The sequence below is a fragment of the Atractosteus spatula genome, chromosome 5 (genome assembly GCF_055471065.1).
Source record: "Atractosteus spatula isolate fAtrSpa1 chromosome 5, fAtrSpa1.hap1, whole genome shotgun sequence".
Taxonomy (NCBI): domain Eukaryota; kingdom Metazoa; phylum Chordata; class Actinopteri; order Semionotiformes; family Lepisosteidae; genus Atractosteus; species Atractosteus spatula.
This window is the reverse complement of record NC_142710.1, coordinates 49,774,127-49,794,867: the sequence shown is the minus strand read 5'-3', so window position 1 is coordinate 49,794,867 and position 20,741 is coordinate 49,774,127. Positions and strand designations below refer to the sequence as shown.

Here is a 20,741-nt window from a genome sequence, read left to right as displayed (position 1 = left end):
CGATAATCATCCAGAATGAGAACATGGTTGCTTATAAAGCACTGTATCAAAGGGGATATTGTACTGTACATCTTCAAATTCCTGTTAACTCATTGTGGTGCAATGTCTAAAATAGTCCAAGTAGGTAGCTGAGTCAACATGTGAAGGCTGCAAAGGAACAGCTGAAGTTCAGGTGGTGGTTGACACGTTCAGGTTGACACCTGAAAGAGGCTCCACAGCTGAAACATTGTGTGTCTTTTCTTTCCCTTTCAGTATGGAATAAACCTGTTTGTGGAATAAACCTATGTGTTCCTTTAACATTAAAAATATAGTCATATGGTATCTTATTGTTGGAAGGGAATAAACTGAAAAACAGATTAAAGGGGAACTGCAGTCCCAAATTTTCAGGCCGGTTATTAAATCTCGGTCTGAGAAAATTAATTGAAGTTAAAGAAGCATTTTCCAAATTTCGAATCAAAAACCAAATTACGAACTTCTTGAAAGTCCTGTAGGTCGCTGTGCAGTCGCAAATTCCCACGAATTGCGACGTCATGCGGCTCTTCCCGCTCACTAGTCACTGTAGTGCCTAATGTAATGTTATGTGATGTGCGAGTGAATAAGCACAGATTGTGAAGCAGACATTTCACAGCAGAAATGTTCCAATGTGATCTGCATTCAGAGGTAACAAGTAAGAAATGTTTGTCGGCAAAACCGTTTCGGAATCAAAAGCAATATTTCTGCTGGAGTAAAAGGGATGTATTCATGATCCTGCTTGTTTACAGTGTAATAGGGCCACAACACGTCACCGGAAGTCTTTTTGTCTTGTTCTGAATCTCACAATATGGCGCTCCGGATACCTGGAAATTTAATCTATTTTGTAATGTAAGTGGGAGGTTTTACAAGTTATTAATTACATTTTACTTTTACTATGGTTTGAAATGCACTCATCAGTGCAGATTCTTTCTAACCCTGAAAAAAAAATAGCATTGCAATTCTCCTTTAAAATGGTAAATGTCTTTTTTAAAAATTGATTTTTTACAAAGTATTTACTAGCGCATCATTCATTGAAGCAGGTGTAAAATATTTACATTTTTAGTGCAAGATGAATTACCTTTTTGTTTCAAACCTTTAAGAGATTACATAAAATACTGTAGGGAACGGCAACTTCGAATTCCATAGTGGCAATTTTTTAACTTTACTGACTTCACTGACAGTTTTGTAAATCTGGTTAGCAATCTTTTTTTGCACTCTAAATTTATGTTAGTGACTTACAATCACTCAGTGACTTGAAAGCAGACTACTCCAGTTTCACAGTAACTGTGGTTCATTGTCTCTGGGCAGGAAATACTGATTAACCGGTCTGAATCCAGATGATTTGTTACAATACCTGGTATTGCAGCAGAGTACATCTTTCATGTATTTTTATAGGACCATCAACTCCACTTTAAACTTTTTTGACTTCCTTCTTTAAGCTAAAAAAAAGGCTTTGAAGTATGCTTCAAAAAGGTGAAGAATTTGTAATAAACTATGAACAATATCACACATTATGTGACCTTTTAGGCTCTAAGATATATATGCAAATCTAAGTCAAGACGGAATTTGTGAAAACATTTTTAAACAGTAGTAAAATGGCATATGATGTGAATGTGAGATGTTCATAACAGAATTCATAAGATGTTTGTATTAAGTCTCCAAGAAACCTGCATTTTCACCAATCCTATTATCTTAAGACTTCTTTCTATCGAGAAATAAGCATTACAGTTTTTTTGAATCATAAAAAGACACAAAGGCACATATCCAAGTATGGAATCAGTACTGAAAAGAAAGCACTTTCAAATTAGTTTAATGTTGTATGTAGTACCTTTGTTGTCCAATGTTTCAGTAATTTCCATGGTGTAGCCTTAATTAATAGATAACAGCACATGTTATGCTTAGAAGTCCATCCATAACATGAATCCACTGCTTCATCCAATTCAGAGCTGAGCGGGGGGTAGGTCCTAATCCTGCAAGCAGTGGGCACAAAGCAGGGTACACCCTGGATGGGGTGCCAGTCCATCGCAGGGCACACACGGACAAAAACACTTACACACTCAAATCAGGGCCAAGTTTCCCAGAAGCCAGTTAAAAATCAGTAGGGCTTTGGAGAGTGGGAGCAAACCGGAGCATCTGAAAAAAACACGCACAAACAGGGGTCGAACATTTATGAACAAACATCATGCAGATAGCACCCCAGTTCCAGAATTAAACCCAGGGCCCCAGCGCTGTGAGGCAGTAGTGATAACCACTGTGCCACCGTGTCACCCTGGTTAGAAGTCATAAGCATTTTTCACCGAAATGGAAAATAAGACTGATAACTTCAACTATGTACTTCACTTTTGTTAGTTTTACTTTAGCCTTAGAATTGCTAGATTTATGCCTTAAAAATTATTCCACTGTTTTCTTAATTTCCCATGTTTTTGTTCCTCTTTTGAGTTCTGTGCAGCTGTAGATCATAGTACTGTGTAAAGCTGTAATGTTCTGTACTTGGGTATGAATTGGTATACATGTTCTAAAATGTTTCTCTGATTTTCTAGACTAGTTTTTAGACTGTTTTTTAAGTCACGCTTAGTGTTGGTCTTTGGTACCAAGCAAGATACCACTCTACCTGCTTTGAGTTTACATGATGTTCAGTCTTCAAAATAAGAACGTTTTAGTGTTCTTCCGTCTGCTTACATATACACTGGATATCAAAATGGCACCCCACTGAAACACTCATGAGACAGGAAAAAGTGCCATAAACAACTGAGTTGTGTGAAAATCTATTGATCTCCAAAGAAGGTACAGTAGAAAACATTTTGCCGTGGTTTCACTTCCAAGAGATCTCAACTAACATCACACATGCTCCTGTCGCACATGAGATAGCACATCCCTGTTTGCTGTTGTGAAAACAGTCCTCCTCATTCTCCAGGGGTTATTGCTGTTTGTTGCAGTTCTCTGAATCCCTCTCCAGTCAGGCCCAGTATTTAAATAGGGTTGATGTCAGGAAAATGTTGAACCCCTCATCAGTTCAATTTTTTTTTTCTCCGTTGTAATTAATGCAATAAAGGTTTCATTTGGTTGGATGTTCGGGGTTATTATTAAGTTAAAAAACAGACAGTCATCGACCTTGCTAAATTTGATACATTCTTAAATAGTAGTAAAATCTCTACTGAGCGGCGTGTGTACTTGCATCCTTCTGTACAGATTTATTCTTCGGCAGCAGCATCCTGACAGTCTCAGTGTTTGTAGCATGTACAGTGTAATTTGGCTGACAGCAATAACTGGCAGCAGAAATAACCAAATTATTTAGTCATGGGTTTTTAACGGCCACAACAGCAAATGGATGTTAAGTAAATGATGCAATTTATTCCCTTCCTTCTCATTGCCAGCCTGCCTGCCACAGGAAGGCTGCCAGCTTTAAATAAGTGCTACCCAGATGGTATTCACATGACGCCCACTTGGTTACAAAATCATCACAGGGAATAACTCGACTGCCACAACAAGCAATAGGTCAATTGAGCAGGAATGCCTGTTGCTTCGGTGTTTTGCATATGCAAATCTGTTAATGTTGTGTCATTTCTGTAAACGCAGGAAGGTTCTATCTCTAGGGTACTAAATGAATTGGAAAGTAGCCCAGTTAATAGGCAGCTCGGAGAACTACGGTTTTGAAATGTACTGCCACAGCTTGCTTCCTCTGTGCTAACACACTGCTTCCTGGATGCTCTCATTTTCTCTCACAGCTGAGGCTGTCTTGAGGAAGTGCCTCTGATAGGGTTGTTTAGTAATGGGACAGTCCTGCTAGGTTGTTTTTGAAAAGGCTGGATGAAGTGATTTTTTTTTTTGTTCGCCGTTCTTAAAAAGTGGCTCTATTTTTAGCGTGCGTGGAAGACAGTTGCAGTCAGCCAAAGCTCTCATTCTTTTTCCTTCTCTGTCTGCTACATTTTTACACTCAAGTCTCATCAACTACAGATGTGGCACACAGTCATCTTGGAAAGTCGTGAACTGTCGTCTGTGCAGTTTAACAGCCAACATCTGCTGCAACAGACTGGAGCAAGCAACAATGTGGAACTGATTTTCAGAAGGGAGAAATAAATAAATACAAACAACACTATATATAGACAGCTATTCTGGGAGGTGGCGATAGACGGTTTACTGATTGATCAGTTTTAAATTACATGGTTTTATTTAACCTTGTATTTATCTCACCTTTCTGTATAAATTATTTCATAAATACATTTTGCTTGTGTTGTGTACATGCCTACCATTCCATCTGTAAAATATATAATTTGAAGATAAATAGATTAGCTAAGACAATTGTACTGTACATTTGTACCGTACAATTGTACCATACTGTGCATGGCCAAAAAGATTATTTTTGCTCTAAAATATAAAATCCAGATATGTTTTGCATTCAAAGTATTGAAAGTAGTTCATTTCTTTGTGGTGTTCATTCTATATCTATGAAGTCCAAATTATATCATATTAGTTACTGTACATTTCCTCCCCTTAAAACCACACTCACAGTGTCAGCTTTGAAAATGTCAAGGTTTAGTCATTTATCAGTCTTGCATCATCAACTAAGACTAAGAAAGATGCAAAAAGTGCAGAATTGCACAATTTGCCCATTAAAAAAGTGAGAAGTATTGAGCAAAAGTTTAAAAATCCATGAAATGGTGAAAAATCTGTTTGGGTTCTCACTGTAATTAAATACATTTGAAAGGATTATCTGATCATTCAAATAATTGATTTACCTACTTATACTCCTTTTCAGAACTATATTATTTGGTAAAAAGGTATTTCCATTTTTACAGAAGAACTTTTCATGCAGCTTTGGAATTTCACTGTTTTAGAGTAGGTAAGTTGTTCACTGAATGAAGAAGTGTCTCTTAAAAACTGTCAAACACTAAATATAAATGTGTTGCTTGCTTTTGGTGTAATTTTCTCTGAAAACCCTCCTGACCAACCTTGAAAAAAAATGTGAGAATCGGGTGGAACTTGCAGGATGTTAATGCCTCTTAAAATCAACAAAAGCTCAATTAACATATATGAGTGCAATGGTAATATGTCATATCACAACATCTAGAATGTTTAAAAAACAAGTAAATGAGTTGATTGTATGTAGAACATTTATTAATTTTTACTTCAATTATGCAGTATTGAATTATCTGTTAAAACCAATTACTTTCAAAAATGATAATATGGATACAGTATGTATTTTACATGTGTTGCATGGTTATGGAAATATTAAAGGTTAGCTGTGCTGTCTGGTCAATGAGAAACAATAAAATGATGCTGACCATCAGTGTATTAGCATCTTTGCATCTGAACAGCACATTTGACCTGGCACGCATGATTACTAAGTGGCTTGTAATTTGTAGCTGTGAAACTCTACAACACTGTTTGATGAAGTAAATGGATGGTTTCTATTGGCTTTGATACAGTTAAACAATCAAGAGCTGATTGTATTGCTAGGCAGACCAATGTTTATTTTGAGATGCTTTGTCTGAAGGTAGCTAGACTTAAGGCCTGGAGAGCCTTTCCAGGTTTAATAAGAATAAACAAAATAAATGTTTTTTTTTAAATGAAATTTAATACTAACAGAGAGCTTGCATTTTTAAGCATGAAACATTGCTATTCTCCTACTTTGATGAAGGGGGATGTAGGAGGTGAACAGTATGATCTTTATTTCTTTATTTTCTGATTTTAGCTGTCTCTAACTGCAGTGATGTTCTTTATTATATAGTGTCTTTGTTTTGTTGACACCCAGGCCTGTATTTGCTTAGTCCAGCTAATGACACTGACAGGTCAGATTCAAGGTTAGGCTTATAAGGGTCAGCTTGACATCTGTCTCATTCCTGCCCTTTAATCAACGAAGTGCATTCTGTCTTGAAGCCGCATATACTGCTTAATGCAAAACAGAAATATTTAACAAAGCTGAAGGATTTCTGAAACAACAAATCTGAACACGCACACCCTCTTAAAATCCCTCTTGCTAGTTTGTATATTTTCTGGCCCGTAAAGGTGTGACTGTGCTGCCTGTTCTTAATAGGAAGCTTGTGTATTTCAGAACAGAAAGGATTTTTCTTAACCTGTGCAACCTGAATTTCAAGAAACCAGCAAAGTAAAAAAAACAAATCAGAATGTAATTTGTACTGTTTTCCATGTTGCTTTCCTGAGCTCAAAAAATGTTGCTTTTTAAAAATGTTATAATGTATAATAGCAGATTTAGATCTTCTGTTTTATGGGCGGTTCAAAAGTATGCTGTTCGGACATGTCTCACTGAGTTTGAACAACTCTTCTGGGTGGAAAGCAAGCTGCACTGGTGGTTTGGAGCACCCAATAAAGGCAAATTCCTTAAGCCAGGACACAGTTAAAGAAAACTTGGATTTTACTTAACATAAATGTATGTATTTATTCTCTTTTTGTGCTTTTCATGTGTGTAAAACATGGCTGTTAAGCACAGATGAGAGGTCATTGCAGTGAATGCTTTAGATTATACGACATCTTGATTCCTGCTCATTGTATCCTTTTAATCTCCAAATTCAAAGACTACTTAGGTAATACCAGAGAAAACTGAGTCGTTTCATTAAAATGTGGAACCTATTGCGTACTTCATTACCACTAATTTCTTCTTAATGCATTGGGAATGGTTTTCATTCAAATAATAAAGTGCTATTAAAATATTTTATTTTGCTTAAAATAATTAAATAACTCAATTAAAATAATTAAACCAGCACAAGACAAAAATTGTGCGCTGTAGGACTGCAAAGATGTTTTTCATACAAACACTTGGGAAGAAAGTTATCCATGTCACATTAATTGAACACTTATCAGTTTTATTTTTTCTTCGCCTCCAAATTATTTTTGATCATGTAGCTGTGCAGTCGACGTATATATTTTAAGAACGGCCTTCTCTCACACATGCAAGTAAGATGAATTTTAGCAATAAAGGCCAGATCATAAAGGCTTTTATTCTAAATCGCTCTGAGGATTGTTATCTGTGAGATGTGTGCACTGCCTTAGTCGTGTTCAATCAAGTGTCCACTTAGCCGTGACTCGGAGTAATTGTTCCCAAGTGGGCTACACAATGACCTGTTAATGTCTGTGTTGACCCTGTGACCTTGTCTGCACGTTTGCAGAGGATTTTAAATCATGTGGATATCTGTGCTACTGTGTGCTCTGAGGTCAAGTGGGTGTCTGTGCTGTTAGACCACTTTCTTATAATTGTACCCCATTCTGCACATCAGTTAGGGGACTTTTGTGTTGCGAACTCTTATTCAACAAGATACCGTGAGCAAGGTTGTCTCAGTAGGAGAGACTAGTATTCATTTCACTCAGGTTCCTTGAGCAAGGTTATCTCAGTGGGAAAGGCCAGTATTCATTTTACTCAGGTTAAGCTTTGCTTTTCTGATGGCTGGGCATCTGTAATGGAAAGAGTTCAGAGGATACACTCTCAGGGTTATCCTAGCCAGATATGTGGAAATCCCTGTGATGGGCATAATTGCCTTGAGATGCTGTTATTGACTAGACAGCGGTGATGTGCACCCTTGTGGCAGTGTCTCATCTTGCCTTCAATGTGGTATGACGGGTTTTTTAAAAACTCTTTCGTGTATCCCGTATTTTAGCTAGAACGATATCTACAATACATTTCTTGTTGGTTGGTTTTTGCGCTTTGCATTTATTCAACAAAAATTCTTTCAACCTTTATTTAAAGATGTACACTTTATTTTATTAAACTTATTGTTTGAATCAAAAAGTCTTAGTTTGTGTTGGCGAAGAATGAAAATACATATCTTCACGTGTCACAAATGTTTTATTTTAGCACTTGAACTTACTTGAATGGCATTTTGCAACCCGTTTAATTTGATGGATCAAGTTGTTGTTCAGCTGATCGAGATTTTATTTCGGGTATTAAAAGAAAGTTACTTCTGAGTTTCTCAGATCATTAACCTCACCCAGTCATAAGTGAGGCTAAAATTGAAAACAGAAGAAAGAAGACTGTTTTTCACCTTTATAATTTCTGCAACACTGTGACTGTTTTTTGCGAAAGTTTGAGTCTGAGCAGTAAACTTCACACCATACTGGGTATGCGAGAAATGGTTCTTTAAAGGGCTCTGAATTGAATTCAGAATCTTTAGAAACTTGACACATGAATAAGTGGCAATTAACAATTACTTTAAAGTGGCTGGTAACTGGTTTCTTTTGAAACTGACAAGAATTGTAATTTGTGTGAAGGAAGGATTAAAAACATATGTTTCAACATTGAAGAGATCCCTGTTAAACAGCTGGCCTGCAGAGGCCCTGCAGACTTTGGAAAGTAGCTGTATCGTAGCCGTCATCTCTCTGATATTGTTTTTATACAGATTATTGCTTTGATAAGAGGATTATATAGTTAAGGGATCCTCTTTAATTATTTATATTCATCAGCTAGGAACATGTATTACTACCGAAGTTAATGGCTATGGTGTGAAGTGTGGACAAAGTGTCAAAAAGAAAGGCAGTTTCTCTCAGAAAACACACACCCTTGAGAAAGTAGTGCCCGGAATGGTGCAGACATAAATTATGCTTGGTAAAGCCGTCTGTTGGGATAAACATATTTTTGTTGATTAATGACATACATAGAGCCTGGTAATCAGTGGGTCTTATCAGCGGCTTTTCAGAGCTTGACATTGGTAGAGGAATGCGTACTGTGGTGGAAATAGTACTTTGCTAATGGTGTTACAGCTGAATTCCACACACATGAATTATGACAAGTTGGGCTGACTGCTCTGTGGTTTGTTTTGTCTGGTTTGGTTCCTACTTTTAAAGTTACAGTTGCACTTGGTCATCTGAAGCTCGTCTCAGCAGACTGGCCTATTCAGCAGGATCCCCTTGCACTGCCGGGGAAACGAGTATTGTAATCATTGTAATCTGAAAGATGCAGCAGGCGCCATCATTTTCTCTGAGGTTGACTTCAGTTTATTATTTTTTTTTCCCATGCACATCGACGACCATACTCTGGCACGTACAAAGGTAGCAGTGGACATGGACAGTGGTTTAGACACAAGTTGCTGCTTCTAGGTTACCATTGCATGTTCCCAGCATATGGAAAGCATTAGCAGAGCCTATGGGCTATACCTTTGTATGAGAAAACACACAGGCAAGCAAAGAAAGAAAAAAACATCTGCGCTGGCCGATTAATATCCCTTATTTGTTATTTTAAATGTAGTCAGAACTTGAAGTCTTCGATTGAATAGCAGCAATACATTTAAATTAAGCAAAATATATTTCTATAAAACAGTAAATACAGCTGATTTATTGTACGTTTAAATGGACGCTAAAAAAAATTATTGGTTTCAATGGGGTGTAAGTGCTGAATTAAATTAAAACTATTAAGAATACAGAATGCAACCGGTGATTTTATGAGGAACTTCACAGTTTTAGATACTTGCAGCAGGCTCTTTTTTCCGACGGGGGTTTTCTGAATTTTATTGTGCTTTTTCTAAGATGGAAATGTCTCCTTAGAGGAGCAATTATTGCATTTAGGCAATATTTATTTATCCTTAACCTTTAAGGTTTGACATAATGAGTTGATCCAAGAAGTCCCGCCATTAAAATCGGCAGTGTTTTCAGCTTCCCTTTAGAGGTGTGTAGGTTTTTACCATGAATTTTGGAAGAAAAAAATATTTTCCCATATCTTGACATTTTTTAAGCATAAATGTGATTTGGCTCTCAAATTGTTTCAACAGATCCCTTCTTTAAAGTTATTTTTAAGAAAACAAAAGACCTAAAGTGAGTTTAGACAACAATCCTTGTGCTTCTACCCTTTTCAGCTGTATTACTTTTTTTTAATATATTTAATACAGTGATACACTGGTGTCCCAGCCAGGGTGTATCCTGCCTGGTGTATCGTTGCTTGCAGGGATAGACTCCGGCTCCCCCACTACCCTGTATGGGATAAAGTGGTTAGAAAATGGATGGATGGATAAAACAATTTAACAGGATATTGGTGTGCAGTAATTCATTCGAGCCTTGCTTGAAGTCTGTTTACACAATGTTTAACGCAGTAAAAGACACTTGAAAATGGTACTTGTTCAGTAGAAGTAGGGTTCATGGCCATACTTCATATTCTGAAGCAGACAGGAATTATCCAGATTTGGCACCATTTGCTGCTTTCTTTCTTGAGGAGCGTCCTTTATGATGCCATTAATTTTCTTGGTGAAAAAGATTAACAGTTGGCGAACATCTTTCCATGCTAATGTTCCATGCTTGTGTCTCAGATCTTCGCTGATAAGAAATTTGGAATCATTTTAACTTACATGTGTGTAGGCTGGTGTTCGGCTCTACAGATCATGTACACTGCTCTTTGCAAAAAAAAATTCCATTTTATCAGCACTCTCATCGTTTATTGTGATCAGTGTCAAGATTGCTCATTATTGCTTATGCAAGCTACTATTATGAGATCTTTCTTTTTTTATTCATACTGAAAGCTTATGCTATAAAAAGAAATGACTGATGACTTAAAATGTATTTGGGTCTAAAGATAAGGGAAGGGAAGATATGCGTCATTATTTAAGGTAAATACATGTGGTTTGAGTGATCACGTTTTTTTCTCTTTATTTTTCAGTTTTTAATCAAAGTTCGATATTATTCTGTGTGACGGCACTCCGATCGCTGTGGGTTAAATAGATTATTTCAAGGTACTTCCCCCACCTTTGAAATTAAGTGTTAATTCCTGTTTGTAAGATAAAAAGTTGTGGATGTTTTCTTTACGTTGTTCGTTTATGAATATATCTTACTATGTTTCAGGTAAGGTGAACTCCAGCTTCCACTGATGTCGAGACGGCAAGGCTTTGCTCGGAGTTCTGATTGAATGGATGGAATGCCTGTCTTACCTAGAGAGGTGAAATCGGTAAGAAAGGATCCCCATCCACATTCCATAGTATTGGTGAAGCAGTTAGTCAAAGGTCTGGTGGATCACAGTAGAAGATAGACATAGAAAGTAGAAGGTTTTGAATGAGTAAACATTAGTATACCAATTCCAGAAACACTTTTTCTACAGTTTCTACATTTTTAACGTAAGGCTGATGTTTCAGATATGTGTAAAGTGTTTATTTTGTAACTTATTATGTGCATCGGAAAGAAGTATAACTTTAAACCCAATGCAAACTTTTTGTAAGTATACAAAGTTCATAAAATAACCCTGTGTATATTTCTATAATGGGGTTTATTTTGTTTATTTTTAAACATTATTTATGGTACCGTAATCATTTTAAAACAAGAGAAAAACAGCCCTCTTTTAACCCTAAAATACTTAGCTTCAGTATTTATATTCAGAGTGAAAACAGCCAACAAAGACCTCATAAAGAACATCAAAACAGTATGTTCTTTTGAAGTTGATTTTTATCATTTCCTTATTTAATATCAATAAAAAACAAGGCATGGCAATTCTGAAGTGTTGGCCATTCTGATGAAAAGCTATGCCATAGTTTTGTAATGAGAAGGAAAAAGGAGTTAGAGGGGCACATTAAGCATTACTGTGAGTGGTCAGTGAATGGAGAAGATCAAACTTTGCTAAGCTGATATTGAACGTAAGAAGATGCAAGATGGAGATGGGCCATTTTATTTACTGCATGTATCTGCTAAGCAGCACCAGATGGTTGTGCAACATTGGCTGCTTACAGCCTATAAAAATGAAAATGAATGCAAACTAAATCATAGTATTTTGTGTAATGCATAAGTAGATCACACTAACCAGATAACTAATTTAGAGGTCCTGCTTTAGTAGTACAAACATCTCCTTAAGAAGCTTAACTGCACTTAGATTTGTAACATTTCTGAGTGTGCTTATGATAAACCAGTTGCTCTACACTTCATTGTTCCTTTTTGTAAAAAAAAAGATTGTATTTTTTCAGCTATGGCTGAAAATGGCCTTGTTCACTTTTTGCAGCCCCGGTACCTTTTCTTACTCATAAAATCTAAAACAAATGTGCAGTTTTAGGCAAACAGTAATAATAGTAATAATTATCAGTAGAAAAAATAGTTAATACTTTTCTTGAAGTTCACAACAACAGCTGTTATTTTTCCTGTTTTAAATAGGAAAAATATATGCTACATCCTTGCAATAATACATTTATAAATGAACGGAAGTTCTGTGACTGTCCTTTTATAGGACAAAAGTCTATAACAGTGGAGAAGCGTATGATCATCTGAATGTGAGCATGAATTCAATGGAATGTGGCACTCCCAATAGAAAGACAAAGCAAAAATAGCCTTGGGTTGCTTGAAACAGGCATTTTGGCTCTTGTTTTCTCATCACACATATGCAACTTTGGAATTACTTAAAAATGGTTTATTCCCCTTCCTTCCGGGTCACATTGCCTTCAGTAATTGACTGTATACTCCCCACCCCTCACCCCCCAACGATGGTTGGGTTGTTGCCAGCTCAGAAGTCATTGTCTGACTTGCTGCTGATCAAAAATCAACATGACATTTGTGTGGAGGTACTGGAATCCATATGTAATTAAATTCATGACTATAGGGAAGAGCTCACGATTCCCCACCTTGCATCAGCAGGAAGGGCGAGGGGGGGATGATGAAACAGTCCCAGCAGGCACCACACTGCTGCGTTTATCCAATCTCAGTGTCAAATTCAGTTTTTGAGTTCTCCGTTAAGCTTGTAATTCCGAGCAATTAATTACAGCAACCGTCAATTAAAAATCTTCCAAATATTGTAGGAGAATTAAATTTCAATTATAAAAATTACATTAGGAAAAGAAGCCCCTAACATTGGTTTAATGAGTTCTGCTGAAGGTGACAGTTGTTATTTTGTGTTGGGGAATTACGTACTATTTGGGGAGTTTTGATACAAATATGATATGTTAGAGGGGTGTCATTATTCATGCATGTGCAGATTTTACTGAGCCGTGATCATTACACAAAGCATTTTTATATACCGCCTGTCTCCCGCAGTGCCACAAAACATAACGCTTTGTTTAAAGGTTTGTGGGCAATAGTTCGAGTCATTGATCAGTACGGAAAAAGACATCTTGGCGGGCTACATTTGCTCAAATGCCAGTGTGAGTTGAGTGCATGTGTACTTTTCAGATATCATGTTAGTTAACCCTGCAAAAAGGTTTACTTATTGACTGCTCCAAACAATTTAGAATGGCATGCATTAAAGCATTTTGTTCCTGTGCTTATTTGGAAAGTTGTAAATACCTTAAACAATTGGACCATTCTGGCTGCTCCCATGAATGACTGGCATTGATAAAATATAAATTTAAAAGTCTGACTAATGTCAATCAAAAGTGATGACAAAACATATTTTGCTCAGGCCTGTTTTACTCAGAATGACAAATTTTACAAAACCTCAATCCTTAAGAGTAGCAGATTGGTGTGATTTGAAGTTCTTAGCATCCACAATCTTTAGAGACGAATCTGTCTCAGCTGTTAAATAGGAAACACCTTGAAGAGCAGCACCTTTTACTTGTGTATTTTTATTTGGGATTTTTTTTGTGTGTGTGGGGAGGGGAGGGTGGGTTCAGATGGTTTTGTTTATTTGCTCTGTCCTTAAATCTTAAACTGCTTTGCCCCAGGGAAGTTGAGAATCAAATGTGTGTTTATGTGCCATTCATAAAGCAAATGAGATCATTTTAACAGATAGACAGGGGGAATCATTTTAATTGTGCCATTATCTGCTATCAGTCTCTTAGACCAAAAGTGCCATACCGTGGCTTGAGACAGCAGATGTGCATATTTGTGGGGCCTTTGGTTTTGAGAATTTGTGTTTTTGTCTGAGTGTTTGAAGAAGAATAGCTCTAAAATATAAACAGGTTCAGGAGAGAGTTGCTGAGAAGACTAGCCAGCCCTCTGTGACGTGTACAGGGGCATTCAGTTTCTATGAAAACATTTTAGGCAGGGATATTTTTACTGATGCTTTGCCTTTTTTAATATGACTGTGGCATTAAAGTGTGTATGTTTCTCCCTAGGCCAACTATGACTGTTACGGGTACTTTCAGTCCTTTGACTGAAATGCAGAAGTGTGAATTCAGAATTTTAGGCACAATTTAGTAAGAAGAAAGACATGGGCAAGTTAGCTTGTTTTGTTACTTGAGGGGCTTCACCAGATTCAGTGATTTTACTTTTTAAACTTGAGGACGTCTCTTCAGCCCACTACAACCGTTAAGCTATTTCACATAATTTGTAAGAAATCACTTGGGTGTAAGCTAGAACTAGTTTTGTGTGTTTGCGAATATGCACATATACAAACAGTCATCTATCGTTCTGTCTAAGGTTGTGTTTCTTATTTTGGTGAATTCAGTAGTGGGACTTTATTTTACTGTTTTTTAAGTACAGAAAAGGGACATAAAATACAGATGTAAACACTCTGAACAGAATTATATTACTGTATATACTGTATATATAAGTAATGTTTAAAAAATACAGTTAATAACTGTATGTGCACATGTGTTATATTAATGTCTGGACTGTCAGGTAGAGCTTTTGGACAGGAGATAGTGAACAATGCAATTTCAGAGAATGAGGGTTCACTAAAAGTCTGGTGATTATCCATCAAAGCTCTGAAAGAAGTTCTGTGTTGTATTATAGACACGTTTAGTGACTGATAATTTAACTTGAAGGAAGTCTACGCACTGATACTACATTGTGCTACAGATTGTATCAAGAGTTGCCTTTTCAGTTCTTAAAAGTGAAAAGTGCTTTACACTTGAGCCAGTGCTCTAGTTTCTCAGCTGGTTCTCAAACCTAGCGTTCTAGCAAACAGTCGTTCAGTCTCTGGGGTTTCTCTGTGTGATTTCAAATGTGATCAATTATTGGCAACAGGACGAAGTTGCTTATATTCTTTTTTTTTCTTCAGATAGGTTTGTTGGTGTGACAGAAATGATACTGAAATGTTATGAATGACATTGCACATTGTAAACTGGAAATGTATGTATAAACAGCTATATATATGTGAAGCAGTGCAATTTATTGTTAAAAGTGTTTGCACTGGAAAAGTGGTATTTTAAATCAGAACTGGTCATAGTAAATGTACAGCTTGTGTGTGTCTGTGTTTTGTATTTCTTATATTTTGCAATTTAATACTTTATGTGGAGCATTCTTAAAAAACAAAAACTATTTGACAGTATTATAAACTGGTCAGTAATGTGTGCTTGTGTAGTGTGTGTGTTTGTAAGAAATTCTACAAATGCCACACAAAAGAAAGTATTAAAGAGACAGCTTTAGATTTACAAGTGAATCTACATGAATGGACAGTCAAAAATAATATGTTCTACTATATGCTTATTGGGAAGTGATGATCAGTTAATATTTGATTCAAAAAATAAATCTTGCTCCCTTTTCCTGGCGCAAGTCTTGAGTGTTTGTGTTATGTATATATGCAAACTTGAACTGTCTTCTAGAGTGACCGGTTCTTGTTTAAAAACTGAAGTATTTTACCCAGTAATGTGAGATCTTATAACACATAAAAGTTCAAATCAAATCCCAAGGGATGATGATATGCGCTTCTTGTATTTTCTCATTCAGAAATTTGAAACACCCTGCCATCTATTTACAACATGATCATCAGGTTTTGAAATATGTGTGTGATATTTATGTACAGAACATTATTGAAGTGTACTATTCGGATATGACTTGATATTGAAACCTGTGCTCGCAGTGCAAGGAAAGAGCTCAAAGCGAATAGGTTCTAGTCAATATCAAAAGGAAACCATGGTAATTTTTTTTTTCAGATAGCACTTTGTGACGTGAAGCAATTTGTGAAATAATAGGTTTTCATTAAATTCTGCAAGTTCTTTGAAAGACAGCTAGCATACCATGTAATTCTGTTAAAATATTATGCTTTGCATAATGTATTCCTTTTCTTGTTGTGTTCCATTTTTAATATTCATATAAGAAGTGTGGCTTTGGTATACCATACTGTATAATCCTTATTTTGTTAGCTTGTTCTGGAGGTGGGTACTTTTATCATTACTTGTATGTACTGTATATCTAATATAATTACCACTAGTCTAAATTGTTAGTTTCACAAAGAAAGAAAGGCAGGAACATATTGTTTAGATATAACTTTTTAAAATATATTTAAATTGGATTTTTAGGCCTTCTTTATAAAGAGCTATTTTAGTTAATTAATTATATTATTGATTCCCTCTGATAGAATATTTTAAAAAACTTTTCACTTATTGAACATAAACCAATTGTATTAGTCAGTCAAAAAATGATTTGTTGCAATTAGCTCTACTCAGTCCTGCACTGTGAGCTAGTGTAGCAGAGACAAGACAGGAGTACTGTACTGTTACATGGCAGCTTAGTGAAGATGACTGTAGTCCATGCTACAATACATCACTGATGACAAAATAAAAAAAGAAGACGTATAACTGATATCTTTTATTTTCAATTTGGTAGTGTGTCCTGTTAACCTCTAAACCATAATACTTGTTACATTTTAAGGATTGCAATATAATAGCAACAGCCTGTCTTCTAAGGTTACAGTATACTTGGATAACAATAACAGGTTTCCTAATAATTTCACTTTATAATTTAACTAAATCTCAACAAATGACCTTAAAAACTCTTTCCACTGACTAAATTATGTCTTTGTTAATGACGATTTGTCAGTTTTACCATGCTTTGGTCAGGAACAAAAAATATTTTTTTTTCATATAAAATATTTTGGCAAAAAACAAAACAAGCAAAAACACCTTTTTAAAGTTCAAGTTTCAATTTTCACACATCGATTTGTGGTTTCCATGGAGAATGCGAGCTGTTACTTGACAAGAAAAGTCCCTCCTGTTATGACAGTCTTACAGTACTTTATCTGTTGTCTCCAGGTGTAGAAAATGTCATTAGTGAGTTCAGATAAAAATCTTTTCTTTTGTTATTCATCTATCACTTAACGTGTTTTTGAAAAAAAGGTATCCTGTACTGCTGTCTTAACTACTCATATTTATGTTTCTTACCAGTACCATCAACAGACAATTATTCTCATTTTCTAACTAGCCAAAGAGATGTGGTTTGGATTCTTGATCTTAGAAAGGATGACCATTAACTTCAAGTTATTTAACTTTACCTGTTGCGATGCAAGGCTGAATGTTAAAGAATACTACAAAGAACCCTAGAAAAAATGTTTGTAGTAGAATACAGTTCTTGCACAAAATTGTTTGGAAAATGTATTGATATCTAACAGAAATAACTTTTTAAAACAGCAATATAATTTATTTGTATTTGCTAGAATTACTGTCATTATTTAAGATTGTTATGAAGCAACTGTAACTTGCAGGACAGAACAAAGAGCGCCAGTTTGAACAATAGCATGTAAACCGTGTAAATCTATTCCCAGTTGATATATATTTGTAAGGGGATTTGAAAATCCTTTTAAATAGTCACTGATCCTTAAAATACCCAGCTTTAGATCTGGCGTAAAGACGTACACACACACAAAACATACAGTTCACGGTCTCTTTTGCCAGATCAGTAACCGAGTGATTTTTCAAGCCTGGTGGGCAATACTTGTGTCCATGCGCAACGCTGATAGACCACAGCTGCATGCAATTTTGAACTCCACTCACTGAAGTGTAATAAAACAATATAAGCATTGCTTGGGGGAAAGATTGAATGTAGTTACCCCAACAGAATGCTCAGGCATATGAAAGCAGTACTGGATGACAAGAAAATTTTGAGTTTTGATTTTGATTGAATTGTGGAATTGAACACACCGACAATATTTGTGGAAGTTTTATTCATGTGGGGTGTTTCTCATGGAACTATTCCAAAAAAATTGTGATCCCACCCCCGCACCCCACCCCAGTCCCCAGGTCTGTCTGGCAAATGCCACCTGCGCTACAATGAATTTCAGTGCTATTGCTGAACGTGTGCAAAATGATTTTTAAAATTGAATGTGTTAAATGGGGAAAAACCACACAATATTGTGGAGATGTGAATTGAGATCGTTACAAAAAAATCAAATGATTGAAAAACAGATTGCTATTCGAAGATCTTCCAGTAGTTTTTTTTTGCTTGTTCTCTAGGAATACTGTTGTTTGTCTGTTTCTTCCCGTGATAAAGGCTACATGATTAGCAGGTAGCCACTCGCACATTTTATGCAGCTTGTTTTAAGGAGGCATTCTGGCTAAGTGTCTTTGTAGTGCTCTATAAACGGGTCAAGTTGCACCTAATGGTGACTCAAAGTAGTTTATGGGCTCGCCCATAATAATACAATAATGAAGGGTGACAGGAAAAGACAAGGATCCAGGAGTGATTCCAGGCAAGTGGCGGTCCGGGAGAATCGGAAACACGCCACCGATGAAAACTGCAGTGAAAAGCAAATTAAACCTCATATCTGCCATCTCTCTTGCTTTTCTCTGCTTTCCTGTTTGGACTTGAAGGTGATTGGAGCCAAGGCAGTGACAGTTGACGGAAGTGCTGCAAGGAGAGAGTATTTATTTACAGTGAATCGTGGTGATGCTTGTTCAGGATGCGGTTTCACGCAGGATGTGCAGTCCCCACCCCCCAGTTTGATCATTTCACAAAAAAAAGGCAACCTGATTGTTTCAGGCCAAAGCCTGCGTGGAGAAAGTATTGTGTAACATGTCTGCACTTGGAATACTCTGTTAATGCGCCATCATAGGAAGTTCCTGTATAGGGACTGAAGGCAGGGATCAAGGCTAGCTTAGATCCAGATGTGTTTATTGCCAACAATAGTCATTATGATTCAAATAGGGAAGTGGGCTAGGTGTTCTTGCCACAAGCTATTGTAAATGAGGGCGTTTGCATCCAATGCCAGAAACGGTCTCTGACCTTTTTGGATTACTTATATTTCTTTCCTTACCTTTTAGACACCACATTTAAAAACGTGGAAGAAAAAGGAAAAAGATTTAAGATCTTGTAAATCCCATCTCATTTTGTGGTTCTTCTAAATTATTGTTTTGATTGTCTGTTCTAAATCCTTTTGTCTTTTTGTGATGATACATGGCGTTATCATGGGTTCTCTATACTAGCAGTTCGTGTTAACCCTTCTGCAGAGATATAGTCTGAACATCTTTTTGAAAGTTGTTTATATTTTCTGTACAAGACCCTCAAATGGTTCCCTTTTCTTGTTGATATACCTTGATTCATAATGTTTAAGGACAAACACAAAAAAGAAATGAATGCAGTTCTGCAACAGTTGTATTGGTGCTAAGCCGCGGACCAATTCCTTTAATTGAGAAATTAGTCCTTTAATCACCTATCTCTTAGAAAACAAAATCACAAGTTTGGGAATCTCCCCAGAATGCTGGACTTCATTTGGGGTAGAATTAGTCTGATAATTCTTCTGCTAGTCTAGGACTTTTGTGATTGATTTTGTGTTGTAACAAGAGGGTGTCTTTCAATGTGTGATTTTTTTTTCTCAGTAGCCTTTTCTCAGTCATTTTGTGTGTCTTAAAAATAATATAGCTAATATTTCAGGATGCACTTAATGCAGTGCAGCTGAGAACTATAAAAAGGAAATAAATTTGCTTTATTTCTCTTGTTTTTAAAATCATAGCCCCACTGTTTTTGTGTGTTTTTCAAATGCAAAGATTGATGTAGGTACAGAAAATGTGGGTTTGGATCTTTTTGCAAACTAAATGTACGATTTCCTGTTTGTGGGTTTTTCTTCTTTCTTTTTCTTTGCTTGAAAAATGTAATGTATCTTTTTTTTTCTTACTAGATTACTTCTGCCACTGTAAATTGGTATTTTGTCAAGCTATTTAATTGGCCTTTTATGTGTATAGCGCTTCATGTGTTTAGAGTATTATCAAAAAAAAGATTTGTGACTAATTCAGTGAAACAATTGATCTCCCAGTGTCAACGTTCATGCTCCCATACAGACTGTAGAACCAAAGCTTGCCTTTTTATCAAGCATTGCAGGTGGTGTACATAGTTTTTGAAAAAAAATCAATTTTTTTAAGTCTACTCTTTTTTTCCTTTTCTCCAGAAAATATTTGACAATAGTAATAACAGAATCAACAAAATGTCATTTTGACTACTGGCTTCATGTCGGCACTAGTCCAGTGGAGCTAGAGAGAGATGCTTTATTGATTCTGTAATTGCACTCAGTAGACTGGACAAACTGAACTACGCTGGAGGGCAAGGACAGCTTCTGTATAAAACACATCTGTTGGATGTATGCAGAGCTGGAAATCATTTGACGTTTCTGAACTCAAGAGTTCTTGCTTTATTAAGGTGGCACTACAGCATATTGTTTCTGTAACTCCCTTGTCTAGCTTAAATGTACCAGTGCTTTCACCTGCACCAGATGGCATTGTTTTTTTTTGTCCTTTTTCTTTAAGGAAACGTGTTTCTTGCAGCACACCTTTCATGGTACTGCATGAAAAGAGAAATTCACAGTAGTCTGAATATTGTTGGATATTTTGCCACTATACTACACTATATAAATGGGTTCATGGGTTTTCATAACTAATATTACAGATCAGAGAAAGGAATGGCAAAAACATTGTAATTAACTTTACAACACTTTGATGCCAAGTTCACAGAAGCAAAGGAAAATACATCTCTTCAGTTCCTTGACTTTGAAGTTGCTTTAATCTGAGAGGAAAATATGACTGAATTTGTTTGACTTTTTAGTCTGCAGTAATGACTTGACTCTGATTTGAAACATTGTAATGATCCAATTTCTCTGTTTTTGATTTATTTTTTATATGCATACTGTTGTAATTTGCTGTTGATATGCTAATACCGCATGGATATAGCTGTTTAAAAAGGGT

General features: G+C 36.2%; 1 protein-coding gene across 4 annotated transcripts in view; it reads left to right on the top strand.

Moving 5' to 3' along the window:
* Positions 1-20,741, top strand: part of foxp1b (forkhead box P1b) — a 194,094-nt gene that overhangs the window by 16,476 nt on the left and 156,877 nt on the right. For all 4 annotated transcript variants that reach the window (XM_088917906.1, XM_088917901.1, XM_088917905.1 and 1 more), the window contains exon 3: positions 10,786-10,888. The gene's annotated coding sequence lies outside the window, so the exon portion shown is untranslated. The remainder of the gene's footprint in view (positions 1-10,785; positions 10,889-20,741) is intronic.